This window comes from Rattus norvegicus, chromosome 4, assembly GCF_036323735.1.
Source record: "Rattus norvegicus strain BN/NHsdMcwi chromosome 4, GRCr8, whole genome shotgun sequence".
NCBI classification, from domain to species: Eukaryota; Metazoa; Chordata; class Mammalia; order Rodentia; family Muridae; genus Rattus; species Rattus norvegicus.
Window position 1 is genome coordinate 127,877,846 of NC_086022.1, and position 13,293 is coordinate 127,891,138.

At 42.1% G+C, this 13,293-nt stretch overlaps 1 protein-coding gene across 51 annotated transcripts in view; it reads right to left on the reverse strand.

Moving 5' to 3' along the window:
- Window positions 1-13,293, reverse strand: part of Magi1 (membrane associated guanylate kinase, WW and PDZ domain containing 1) — a 605,639-nt gene that overhangs the window by 115,256 nt on the left and 477,090 nt on the right. The window lies entirely within an intron of this gene.

The following is a 13,293-nucleotide window of genomic DNA, read 5'->3' on the forward strand; positions in this document are numbered from 1 at the left end:
TTAGAGCATTAAAAGAAATGAACCCAGAAAGCTAGAACATGCTGTATTTCACTTCTAGAAGTTAGCAAAGACATCATTTCTATCTAGCTAGTTATGTTACAGAAGGGAAAAGAAAGCCGCATGGTTTGGACGCAAAGGAGCTCGTAGTGATAAAAACAGAGGTGGCTGTACTGAATAGAAGCACTTCATTGTCATTGCATTTGAATTTGAATTGGTCATTTTTTTTTTACATAGGCAACCACATAATGCTGAATCCGATTAAGAGGGAGCCTCACAGAAGATAAAAATTCATTACTGCCAAGATCCTCCCATGCTTCAAAGGTCTCTGTCTCTGTCTCTCTTTAAGAGGGTCCTGGGGCACTTCTGTAAAAGGAGGGCAGACAGCACCACGTGGCACCTCTTAAACTGAATGGTAGGGTTGACTATAGAGGTGTCATGGCGGGTGGGAACAAATCCTTGCCAAGATTCGAGCGAAAACTGTTCTACTAGTGCCCTCTGGGGGAAATCACTCTCACCAATGGTCTACCTTTGCTTCCAGGAATTCAGGAATTTTATTTTTCATTTTATTTTGTTAAATTTATTAAATTTTGTTTTATTTTCATTTGGGTGTGTTTATATGTGTATATATGAATGGATATGGAATATTTTTTATACATGTGTGCATGAGTCATCTACCTTGGTTTTTGAGGCAGGATCTCTCCTTGGCTTGAAGTGTGCTGACTCAGCTAGACTAGCTGATCAGGGAGCCCCCATTCACTTACAGACTCCTTCCTTCCCAGCAAAGAGATTACAAGCGCACTCTATAACATCTACTTAAAAAAAAAATGTGGGTTCTGGGTCTAAACTCAGATCTTTATACTTACATGAAGAGTACTTTATCAACTATGTGCCTAGCACCAGATTTATTATATTAAATTTGATATAATTACTAAATTCTAACTAGTAAATTCGATTAACCTTAAAGATGAAAAACAATGCTTTTTTAAGGCTTATTTTTAACCACATACCTTAAAAGGTGGTTTCATAAAAGAAGGTTAATTAAATACATCAAGTGCTTGCTTTGACAGCCTTTATACTAACAATGGAATAATACAGAGAAGATATGTACGACCCTTGAGCAGGGTGACACAAAGTCAGTTTTCTTAAAAGTCTCAAAAAGCATATTACTTCATAAACCTACTTAACCTACTTAAAAATACATCTCTCTCTCTCTCTCTCTCTCTCTCTCTCTCTCTCTCTCTCTCTCTCTCTCTCTAAATGGAGTTATGCCATACCAGGTGATGATTCTCAAGAGCTATAAACTATCCACCAAGACCCCAGTGCCAGGCACGGGACATCTCACTTTGGGTTGTGTTCATGTGGGTTCTAAGAGTCTCCCAAACCAATATAGGCTACTGCCATTTTCCTTAGTTGTCTTTTAGAACTTGAAGGTTAAGATGCCACTGTCGAAGACAACACATATGCTAAACACAAAACTCGGAGGAATCCTCCCTGAGGACCAGTTCTCGAATATCAAGGCGTTGTACAAGTTTGCAATTGAGAAAAACAGTTGACAATCCTACCAAGCTGAAAAGCCTATAAATATGTAGTTGAAAACTACATCAATGATTGGCCACCTAAGGTATTTCCAATTGTGCAACAGAGTTGATTTTATCCTGGAGGTAATCAACAGCTGTTTAGACTTATATTCTGTTTAATAGGAAGAAATTCATGACTGGTTCTGTAAACCTAGCCATCTACTTGATGGCTGGAAAGGTCACAAACTTAAGAAGAAAATCTACTATGACCATTTTCCTCAAGCAATATTCCTGGTTATCCTCAAACCCTTTATCAGGGAAGCTTTTTTTTTTTTTGCAGTAGAAGGAAACTGTTACAGAGGACTAAAACTGATCTAAATGCAGAGAACAGATGACTGTGGGCCATCCAACCTCAACTGACTACGAGAGACTGGGGATCAGGATACATGCTGCAAGACTATGTCTTCTAGACATTGAAAGGAAGCTGCACCCATGAAATCTCAATAATATTGTTACTTAAACAATATTAAGGTGGCTTAAAGACAACACCCGTTGACATGCTAATGTGGATAGGAAATGTCACAGCTCCACCTTTGGATAAGAGCCACAGTCAGACAATGGCTGCTGAAGGAGAATCTGTTTCCTACAGGGATAAGCCCAAGTGCTAAGCCCTAAAAAAGTATATGCATGAGCAACACTAAATGGGCTTACTAGTTTGAGTCTACATATATATAACAATAACGACTGAAGAAGTCATGAAGAGGGCTGGAGAGATGGCTCAGCAGTTAAGAGCACTGACTGCTCTTCCACAGGTCCCGGATTCAATTCCCAGCAACCACATGGTGGCTCACAATTACCTGTAATGAGATCTGATGATTTTTTTCTGGTGTGTCTGAATAAAATGACAGTGAATTCACTTGTATAAAATAAATAAATCTTAGGGGGAAAAAAGAAGGAAAGAAAGAAAAAATTAAAAAGAAGTCATGAAGAATTTGAGAGAGAGTGAGAGTCAAGGAAGGAGCTAAGGGAGTTGTGGGATATAAATGGTAGGAATACAGTATTCATGCATAAAATACTCACACTTAAAAAATTACAAACAAGTAACTCAACATAAATAAAAAAGAAATTGATGGATGGAGGGAATGAACGTAGCGATAATTTCCATCTACAGATTTATGTCTCATAGCAAGTGATTTCTAACATGGTCTTCAACCAAACCCTAAGGGGCGTGACCCAGCACAAAAAGTTCGAGTGCTTCATGTCTAATCTAGGTTTAGAAGGCACATTTGGTCATCAGTAGGGCAGGGGTGCTGACAGTGTCTGCGTCACGCTTTGTCTTTTAGCTATAATTACTTTTCTCTTTTGTCTTGATGGGATTCAGTTTTCCTGCAGAACGGTATTATTGGTGGTGGTGTTGAGAGGTTAGAGAAGCAGGGTTTGGTTTCAGGTAGCCCAGGCTAGGCTGGTCTACCGCCTGTGCTTCCTGGGGCTTGAACTGTCACTCTCTTTATGCTTGGTGGGGTCCTGCCTAGAGCTCCAAGCATCCAAGCTAACCTCTCTAGCAACTAAGCTATATCTACATTTACATAAATGCAGGTAAATAAATACAATGCTATTTTTAAGAAAGGAAGGTTCAATGGTATTTTTTAAGAGAGTTTAAAAATTTTAAAAAACTCTTGTGTATGTTTATGTCTACTTGTGTGTGCTGTGCTTCTTTGTGTGGTTGCTGGGGAAGCCAGAGGAGGGGACGGGATGCCCCGGAGCTGGAGTCCTTATAGATGGTTGTGATCTGCCAATGTGAGTCCTGAAAGCCAAACCCTGGACATCTAGAAGAGCAGCAAGCACCCTCCACAGCTGCGTCATCTCTCCAACTCTAATGTTTGTTTCTTTAAATTGTGTTTTGAGTCAGTAATTTTTATGAGCACACATAAAATTATAGCTAGGTGATGATAGTATATACCTTTAATCCAGCACTCAGGAGGCGGAGGCAGGTAGACTTCTGAGTTTGAAGCCAGCCTGGTCCACAGAGAGAGTTACCAGACAGTCAGGGCTACACAGAGAACACTGTCTCAAAGCACAAAAACAGCAACAAAACCTGTTTTTTTGAGAGGGACATAACAACACATGTCACCAGTTAGCTCTGAACATAAAAATTAAAACACACAGGGGCAGGGAGTGGAGTCGTCTCATCATTTAGCCAGCCGTTAAGAGCACTTGAAGCTCTTACAGGGGACTTAGGGCTCAGTTCGCTGCATCCACATGTTGGCTCACAACCATCTGTACCTTCAGTACCCAGGTATCTTGACCTCAACGAGCACAGGCAAGCATGTGGTACAGCTAGGCAGAACAATCATAAATATGAACACCTAAATAAAGACGGAAGGACCCAGGTCTCTGGTAAGCTCGCAATGGACGCTTCGGTGAAGATGTACGCCTTCATACAGAATGTGACCTCTTAGCTTATTAAAAAGAGAAAAGATCTTTCAGATCCACAACTTACTGGCAGAGAGTCTTGGAGGAAGAAGCTAGAAGGAAGGCATGCGGTCGTGGTTTGAGGAGTCAACCCCCAAAGCTAGGCAGAGCTAGAATGGGTAACAAAGAAACACACCTTGTCTTCCCTTTCCACAGGTTATGTAAAGACAATCCCACATTCGCTTTAAAGGTGTGCCTAGGCCAAGGGTGCCTTCTTTGAAGAAAAAAGAAAAAGAAAAAAAGAAAAAAACAACTAACTGAGGAGTATTTTTGAGGTTTAGCAAAGTAAGACTGTTAACTTAAAATTAAATCTCCTCAGTGAATTAGACAGACAGACAGACAGACAGACAGACAGACAGACAGAGGGTAAAAGCACTAATCCCTCCAATTACTAATATACCAAAGAGCACAGTCATCTTAGACACTGGATGAAAGCTAATGTCTACAAGTTAAAACCCACTAAAAACGTGGATGGGGGGTAAAGGATAGGACCCTGCACTCTTAATTTCCTAATTATTATCAAGTTTGGTGACATTCAACTGAAGTCATGATCATACAATTATCATTTTAATATCAATTTACTCTTTGATATCTACAGTCGAAGACAGAACTAAACGGCTAGGAAATAAAGTTTCATTTAACTTGACAAATATGTGTGGATTTCCCAGCAAGCACCTCAGTTGTCAAGTGGAAAAAGGACTAGCAGATCTGTTGACACACCCACACAAAACCCACCAGATCAGAGTTTCCCATGTTTCCCATGTCTACAAAGTAGTCTTGGAGACAGGTAATGTGCATATCATCAGAGGACCATATAAAATTAAAACTTGTCAAACATCATTAATGCAGCGTGGCTTAACATAATGATATGTGTGCGTCAGCAATACTGGGCAGCCTCAGCACCACATGTCACAAAAGCTTGTAAGAGGGAGCCTACAGTTCCAACTCACCGTTAACTGCCCGTGTTACCTGGGACTCAGCGTTCTTCCCATTCACAAGACAAAAAGCAAAAGCAAACAAAACCGCAGTGTTTGCTCTCAACCTGAAAATCATGACGCTAAAGACATGCACTGTGCACCCTGAATGCCTCTTACAAGGACACAGGAGTTGGTCCATAGAGATCCTTTCATCCATGCTGAAGTTGGCGCCAGGGTGAGACTGGCAAATGCTTCATGATGCCGATGTGTTTCTAACCTCCACCCAGCAGCTGACTCAGACAGATACAGACTCCCACAGCCAAACTGTGGACAGAGCCTGGGGACTCTATGGAAGAATAGGAGGAAGGATTGCGCCCCTGAAGGGGATAGGAACTCCAGAGGAAGACCAACAGAGTCAACTAACCTGGACCCTTGGGGCACCCAGAGTCTGAAATACCAACCAAACAACACACACGGTTTGGACCTAGGCCTCCCTGCACATATGTAGCAGATGTGCAGCTTGGTCTTCACATGGGGCCCAAGGGGATACCCAGGGAGATCCCTACCCGCTCAGAGGAGAAGGGGACGTGGGGAGTGGTTGTAGGGGGTAGTGACTGGGAGGGGGGCAGTGAGTAGGATGTAACATGAATAAGTAAAACAATAAAATTAAATAATTAAAAATTGATTTCTGTTCCGCCTCCAAAACCACTGATATCTGAAACACCCAACAAGTGACAGTTCTTATTCTACTATTTAAAAAAAAAGCATGTCAGCACCTATGTTCAGACTCTCAAGAACTTTCCCAGTTGCCATCCATAACAGCAGTGTAGTGATCCTACAGAAATGATTTTGACAATACTAGACTCTCCAAGAAGCTCCATCAACCAGAGGTGCTAAGATTATTCTAATCTCTCCAATGTTTCTTTTCCTTCATAGAAAACCTTCTATGTAGAAGTTTCTATGTAAGGGGTTCAAATTTTTACTTCAATAATATATTTTGGTTTACTTCCCATACACCATTTGAAAATGATATGAATGAACACCTATCTTTACAAAGAGAATGGGGGGTGGGGAGATGGCTCAGCGGTTAAGAGTGCTGACTGCTCTTCCAGAGGTCCTAGGTTGAATTCCCAGCAACCACATGGTGGCTTACAACCATCTGTAAGTGGATCTGATGCCCTCTTCTGGTGTGTGTCTGAAGACAGCTACACTGTACTCATATAAATAATTAAAAAAAAAAAAAAGCAGAATGGTTCTAATAGACACTGAAGACCAGGAGAGACAAACTACTAGGAAAAAATCCCACAGACTCGACTCCATCCCCCACCTCAGCAATACTGATAAGCAAGCTTACGTCCAAAGCCAGCATGCCTGTTTGTGGTGGTTTGAATATGCTTGGCCCAGAGAGTGGCACTATTAGAAGCATGTCCTTGTTGGTGTAGCTGAAGGAAACATTTTCTCAACTGAGGCTCCTCTTCTCAAGTAATGAGCTCAGTGGGTCTCAATCTTCCTAACGCTACAATCCTTTAATAGGGTTCCTCTGTGGTGACCCCCAACTATACAATTACTGTGTTGCTACTTCATAACTGTAATTTTGCTATGAATCGTGATATACATATCTAATGTAGAACCCCCACAGGGGTTGTGACCCACAGGTTGAAAACCACTGCTCTAGCTCATGTCAAGGAGAAAAGGACAGACAAATAACCAGGACAGGGCCCAGCATACTCAGGGAATTGAGCCTGTATGCAGAGAATGTCTGCCCGTAGTCTTTTTTTTTTTTTGTTCTTGGCACATAAGCACTCTGGAACCAAACTCAGGTCAGTACCTTAAGGATTTTGTGATACCTGCATAGCTACAGGGGCATAGGCAGAGCATATGGCAAAGATGAAGGAAAAACTACAACTCCCAAGTCTTTAAAGAGTCTATAAGTTGTCCTTTGAATGAACTGAATTGGATGCACGTGTTGGGCCCTGGATTTTTGGTCAATAAGAGTATAACTTTGGCCTATCTTTAATATGTTACTGTGGGCAAGCGGGTCACATACAGAGTCCCATAGGTATTCCAGGACTCCGAGATCCAAAATGTACCTTTCCAAAAACTCCACCTTTTCAAGGATTTACAGGTGATCATAAGCGGGCTAAGTCTAGCCAACTTAGAAGCACAAACCTTACAGAGAACATGCAACCTGTGCAGGGAGGGGTCTCTGTGTGAAGGACATAAATAATCCGAGGCATTGCAAATGATTAAAAAATTAATTAAGGTTAGTGCTTGGCAGGATGTATCACTTCTGTGAACGCAGAACCTGGCTGGTTCACAGTCTCCACGTTCGTTACCCAACAGACACGTCCTGAGGTGCCTGGGCTTCAGCCCAAGTGGGAATGTGTTCCCCTTCCTCTCTGCTATTTCAGAGCAGGTTCTACAATAAAACTCAACAGGGGTGGTGGGTAGGGAGGGAAAGGGAAAAAGGAAGGCAAGGCAGGCCTTAATTAACAACCACTATCTATGGCCATGACCAAAGCCAAAGAACATACTTTCTAACACACGTATAAATTAACGAGGGCTGCAAATCAATTTTTAGAGCTTTACTTATGGAAGACTGTATTATCTCTGTATTTTCAGCAAGACTGAAACAAGTCTGTACAGTTCCGCGACTTACAAAAAGTTATAATTTCATGTATATCCTCGGAGAAAATCCAAATTGTAAATACTACACTACCTACTGGAAATAAGATAAAAGGAACTAAATCTTTTTACATGGTAAATATCAGTGTTCTGAAACCTTAATGGACAGTCTGGAAACATAAATGCAGATACTGAAACCATACGGTAGAGCAGATAGTCAAGATTCTAATCAGTATAGAGGTGACTCGCCTGCGTCACAGGGTCTCCATCTATAGACAGAGAAAACTAACCCACCCTTTTGTAGAAAGGAACCACGGTTAGTTCAGCATAAATAAGGATACCCTTCTCTGTCCTCTTAAAGGGAAAGAACTTGAAAATAAGCAAGCGACCATGACAGTAATGCCCTTCTCTGAGGGAAATACAGACAAAACATTTCCACTGAGGACAATATCAACCTCAAGTGGACAATGACCCTGTTGGAGGCAGAGTTTATAAAGTCTTCATTTTCCTGTACGAAGTGCAGACATCTGTACAGTTAATGAACACAGACATCCAACTCATCTAGGTTGGCTTTGGCATCAGGGCCCCGAGGTCTCTGGCCCTTCCCACTCTCTAGGCTGGTCTACGGATGCTTTCTATACGCTCTCTCACTCTGACTCCACGGGGTTTCATTCTGTAGCCTCTTAAACTGGCCCCTCAGTATCGTGTGGTGCTTGTACCCATTCCTCCCTTGGTCCCTCATCCCTACTACCTGTGCTCAGGACATTATCTCTGATACAACAGGCTAGACAAAGCTCTCCTCATCCTGCTATGTCAACAGGGAAACACACGCCTGTCCCTTTCAAACATCTTGTGCTCCATTTATCAAGTGGTTTGATTTAGTATTAGTTCTCATTTCTGGGTTAGGAGTTCTATACAGCAGTAGCATGACTGTCTTTGTGCACGCCTGTGTTCTCTGAGGGCTGCCACAGTCTGTAAGGTACGCAGTGTCACTCAGTATTACTTTGCAGAATGTATAGAGGAACAAGCGGTGACAGCACACATAAATCCCAGCCTAGGATCGCCCTAGATACCAGTACTGTGGATCCTGTTCTTCATGACATGACTCATGGCATTTCTTTCCACTCCGTCAGTTATATCTGCACAACATATAACTATGCTACTTTGCCATATATGTGTTCAACACATTATGGTATCATGCAAAAAAACTTCCATCACTCTCTCCACTGCTCCTTTTCCCACATGCCTGCCCCACCCTGTGAAAAAGCAAATTTACATATAAAAAGGATAATAAACCAACACCCTATAATTAGCTGTTTCTCTGTACCCATGACTTTGAGTATGAGGCCAAAGAAGAGACAAGCTAGTATTTATGGTTATCTTGCGGCAAAAGTAATCAGTAGTCTTATTTTTCGGTTGAAGGAGTGGAGAGTCATATAATTTGTAAATGATGTAGGCATCAAAACATAGGTTTGTGTCCCACATCTATGCACTCAACTTCAGCAAGGATGTAACTAAAAGTTCCCTAACTCCAGCCTCCCCATCTTTAAATTCAGGGCAAAGCCAGCGAAGCACAGGTTTCATTTGGCTACTTTCGTTATCAACAGAGAACATTCCAGAGTAGTTTGCCAACAGAGCTTATCACAACAGAAGGCTTCCAGGGCCCGCCAAAGAACAGGACTCCAGCCGGTCTCATTTTCTTCAATGACAAACATGAACTCTCTTCACCCTGCTTTATGTCTCTGTCCCCCAAAAGTATACTGCTGGCAGCTGCTTTTCTGCAGATCTTCCAGGAAGCAAAACAATCCCATTATTGAACACTGACATCCCCTTTCTAATTAGCATGCAGACATATGCAGCCCATAACTCCAGTTTGAAATGTCACCCTGGCACTGCACTTCCACGGTGAAGGAAAACCTTTGCGAAGCTCAAAGTGTATAATCAGTGTCTTCTACCCAGAGGCATTTGTAAAACAGGCATGTTCGGAATCAGTCCCACTGAATAGTTCATCCACTGTAAACTCTCGCCCAGGGAAGTCTCAAGGGGTGCGTGCGCCCAATGGCAACAACCAGGATTGGAGAGCAAAAAATGTCAGCAGGAAAAAAAAAGTACCAACAGGGATGGTTTTGTTGATTTATTTCAAGCAGTGTATCAAATAAATTAGCTCAGTGTATTCAAAGTTGGGCCAAGGAGTTTATTCTTATTTTCTCTGATTTGTTTTGATACCTTGTCTGTCCAAGAAAAGAATGAGGAGCTGGTTTGAGCCGGTTCAAAATGCAAAGCTGACACACTCCACTAATTAACTTCTGTGCCTTGCAAAAGAGGACTTTAAGGGCTCTACTCTGTTGGGAGCATGGGCAGCTGCCAGTCAACAGTTACAGCTGGTGAGGGGACAGTTCCATGATGAAGTCCTTGCACACTCTCTAAATCTGTTCTGAATATAGCATTTCTTTCATTCTTTTTTGAGACAGGTTTTTATTATGTAGTTCAGGTTAAGCTAAAAATCGGGCTCCCCTTGCCTTCTCCTCTCTGGATACCACAGCCACCTACCTAGTGTTTATTATCTTAGCAAATGTTAGCACCATAGATCTAGAAGCTACATAGGCATAGATGATATAGATATGATATATAGATAGAGACATATAAAGACAAGAGGGTAGGATTTGTCCTAGGACAGTGACTGTCACTTATCTCTTCTTTCCTTCTGGCAATGAGCAACACATCACCAAATCCAGCTCTTTGGTTGCACGCATATCTCTAGATTCAACCTATTCATCACTGCTGCTATCACCTATGCAGTTCACAGCTAACCATAACACCAACTGCCAGATGAAATGCACAGTAGGTTCTGTGGGGTGTGTGTGTGTGTGTGTGTGTGTGTGTGTGTGTGTGTGTGTGTGTGTCTACATGTATATAAAACTAAGTTCATGAGCACGTGTGCTATGGCCCATGTATATCCATGTGTGGTTCTGCCTTCCATCTTGTTTTGAACAGGGTCTCTACTGCAGTCACCACTGCATTCTCAGGGTGAGCTGGCCCACAAGCTTCCTCCAATGGCTCTCTCATCTTTGTCTTCCAGCTCACTGGTACGCGCACTACTGTGTACAGTGTTTATGTGGATTTGTGCTACTGCATTCAAGCTTTACAAGGATTCTGGGGATCCAAATTCAGCTCGAGATGTCTTTGCTACACAAAGTTGGCAAGTGAGGAGAAAGAGGTTCTTTCAATTTGGGACTTTCAATTCTCCCTAAATAAATTTTTATTCAAAATGACATTGAAATAAACACAGTGGCCAGCTGCCACAGTGGTAATTTTTTTTAATTATCATAGTTATTCTTTTTAAGAGAGAGAGAGAGAGAGAGAGAGAAAGAGAGAGAGAGAGTGTGTGTGTGTGTGTATACATGCATGTGTGTCTGTCTGTCTATGCCCAAAAAAATCAGAGGCATCAGATCTCCCTAGAACTGGAGACATAGGCCATTGTGAGCTACATGACACAGATGCTAGAAACTTAATTGATCTTAACCACTGAGCCATCTCTCTAGCCCCAATATATGAAATCACAGGAGCTGGAATATCATGCACAAAACCTGTGCAAACCCAAGTCAGAGCAAATGCCAGCATCGAGAGGAGAGGGGTGCAAGGCTTCGACCCTAACTGTGGACCTGCTGACATGTGTAGGCTGTTGAGAGGGAGAGAGTCTACTTTAAGAGGGGAGCTCCTGGTTAAGTTTACCAGTCTCCAGTGGAAGGTCACACGTTCCAAACTAGGGAAGTACAAATTGGACTTCAAGAACTTAGGGCTTAGGGAATGGACAAAAAATTGTGTGGTAGGAAGGGTGGGATTGACCTGGGAAGAATTGAGGGTAGGTACTAAGTGTGATCAAAATACATTATATGAAACTCTGAAAAAAGTGATAAAAAAGAAAATAAAAAAAAATCCACGAAACGTGAACTATTCAGGGGTGTGAGAGACAGCTAAGCATTAAGAGCACTTGTTCCTGCAGAAAACTTTTAATTCTTCTTGAAGAATTTTTTTAATTATAAATAAATAATATAACAAAGATAAAGACACAGAAATAATAAAATTGCTGTTCTGGACTCCATGGGCATCTACATTCGGGCTCATATGCACACATACAACATTGTAACTCTTCAGCCTGAAGAGCACCAGTGGGTTAGTGGCTACCGTATGCGAAGCTGAAAATACACTGAGTGCTGCGCACTGAACAAGGCTCTCACTGGCTTTGGAAACTGAGCCTGGGTGCTTCACCCCCTATTCACAGCCATCCTTCTAGCCTGCTCTGGACTGAGCATAGTCAGTCTGCTTTCCAGTCATCCTTGGGTGTTGATGAGTGGGCTCTGCTGCTGTCTGGAGCAGTTCTCCTGACCTTTGCCACAAGCTCCTGTCTCACAGCTGGAGACGGCAGCTGCTGGAGACTCCCAGAGCATGCTGCAGGTGCCCTTTCCGGATGCACCGATCTTTTACACTGAGAGGTTCTAGCCCGAATCAGATGGCTCTCTTGCCTCGTTTGGCACTGTGGGAGCAGGGAGGTGGATGTATATGACAATGCAATCTGTTCATATCGTGTGGCTGAGAAGCAAACAGAGAGGCGGGAGAAGCCAGGCTTCAAAACATATACTGTACGACTTCCAAAGGCTGCCTAACTATACTAACTCCATCTTTTTTATCTTTTTTGAAGACTTATTTATTGCATGTGTGTTAGTACACTGTTGCTGTCTTCAGACACACCAGAAGAGGGCATGAGATCCCATTACAGATGGTTGTGAGCCACCATGTGGTTGCTGGGAATTGAGCTCAGGACCTCTGCAAGAGCAGCCAGTGCTCTTCACCACTGAGCCACCTCTCAAGCCTGACTCCATTTTCTAACAGTCCTACCATTTCCCAACAGCACCGTGGGCTAGAAAACAAGCCTTTATGCAGCTATTAAGGACACTTACCTGAACAAAGGCAATCAAATACAGTTACTATTAGTGAAATATTTGAAGACTATGCTGTGTGGTCTGTTTTGTTCTTAAGGAGAAGGGCTGTTTCTGCTCATAGTTTCAGGGTACTCAGTTCACATAACGGTAGACCAGAAAGTAATAATGAGAAAGTTAAGAAGATGGAAAAATCTCCCATGCTCATGGATTGGCAGGATTAATATAGTAAAAATGGCCATTTTGCCAAAAGCAATCTACACATTTGATGCAATCCCCATCAAAATTCCTACATAATTTTTATAGAGACAGAAAGAGCAATTTGCAAATTTATTTGGAATAACAAAAAAACCCAGGATAGCGAAAACTATACTCAATAATAAAAGAACTTCTGGGGGAATCACCATCCCTGACTTCAAGAGGTATTACAGAGCATGGTGATACAAACTGTATGGTATTGGTACAGAGACAGGCAGATAGATCAGTGGAACAAAACTGAAGACCCAGAAATGAACCCACACATCTATGGTCATTTGATCTTTGACAAAGGAACTAAAACCATCCAATGGAAGAAAGATAGCATTTTCAACAAATGGTGCTGGTTCAACTGGAGGTCGGCATGTAGAAGGCGGCAGATTGATCTATTCTTATCACCCTGTACAAAGCTTAAGTCCAAGTGGATCAAGGACCTCCACATCAAACCAGATACACTCAAACTAATAGAAGAAAAAGTGGGGAAGAGTCTCGAACACATGGGCACTGGGGAAAATTTCCTGAACAAAACACCAATGGCTTGTGCTCTAAGATTAAGAATTGACAAATGGG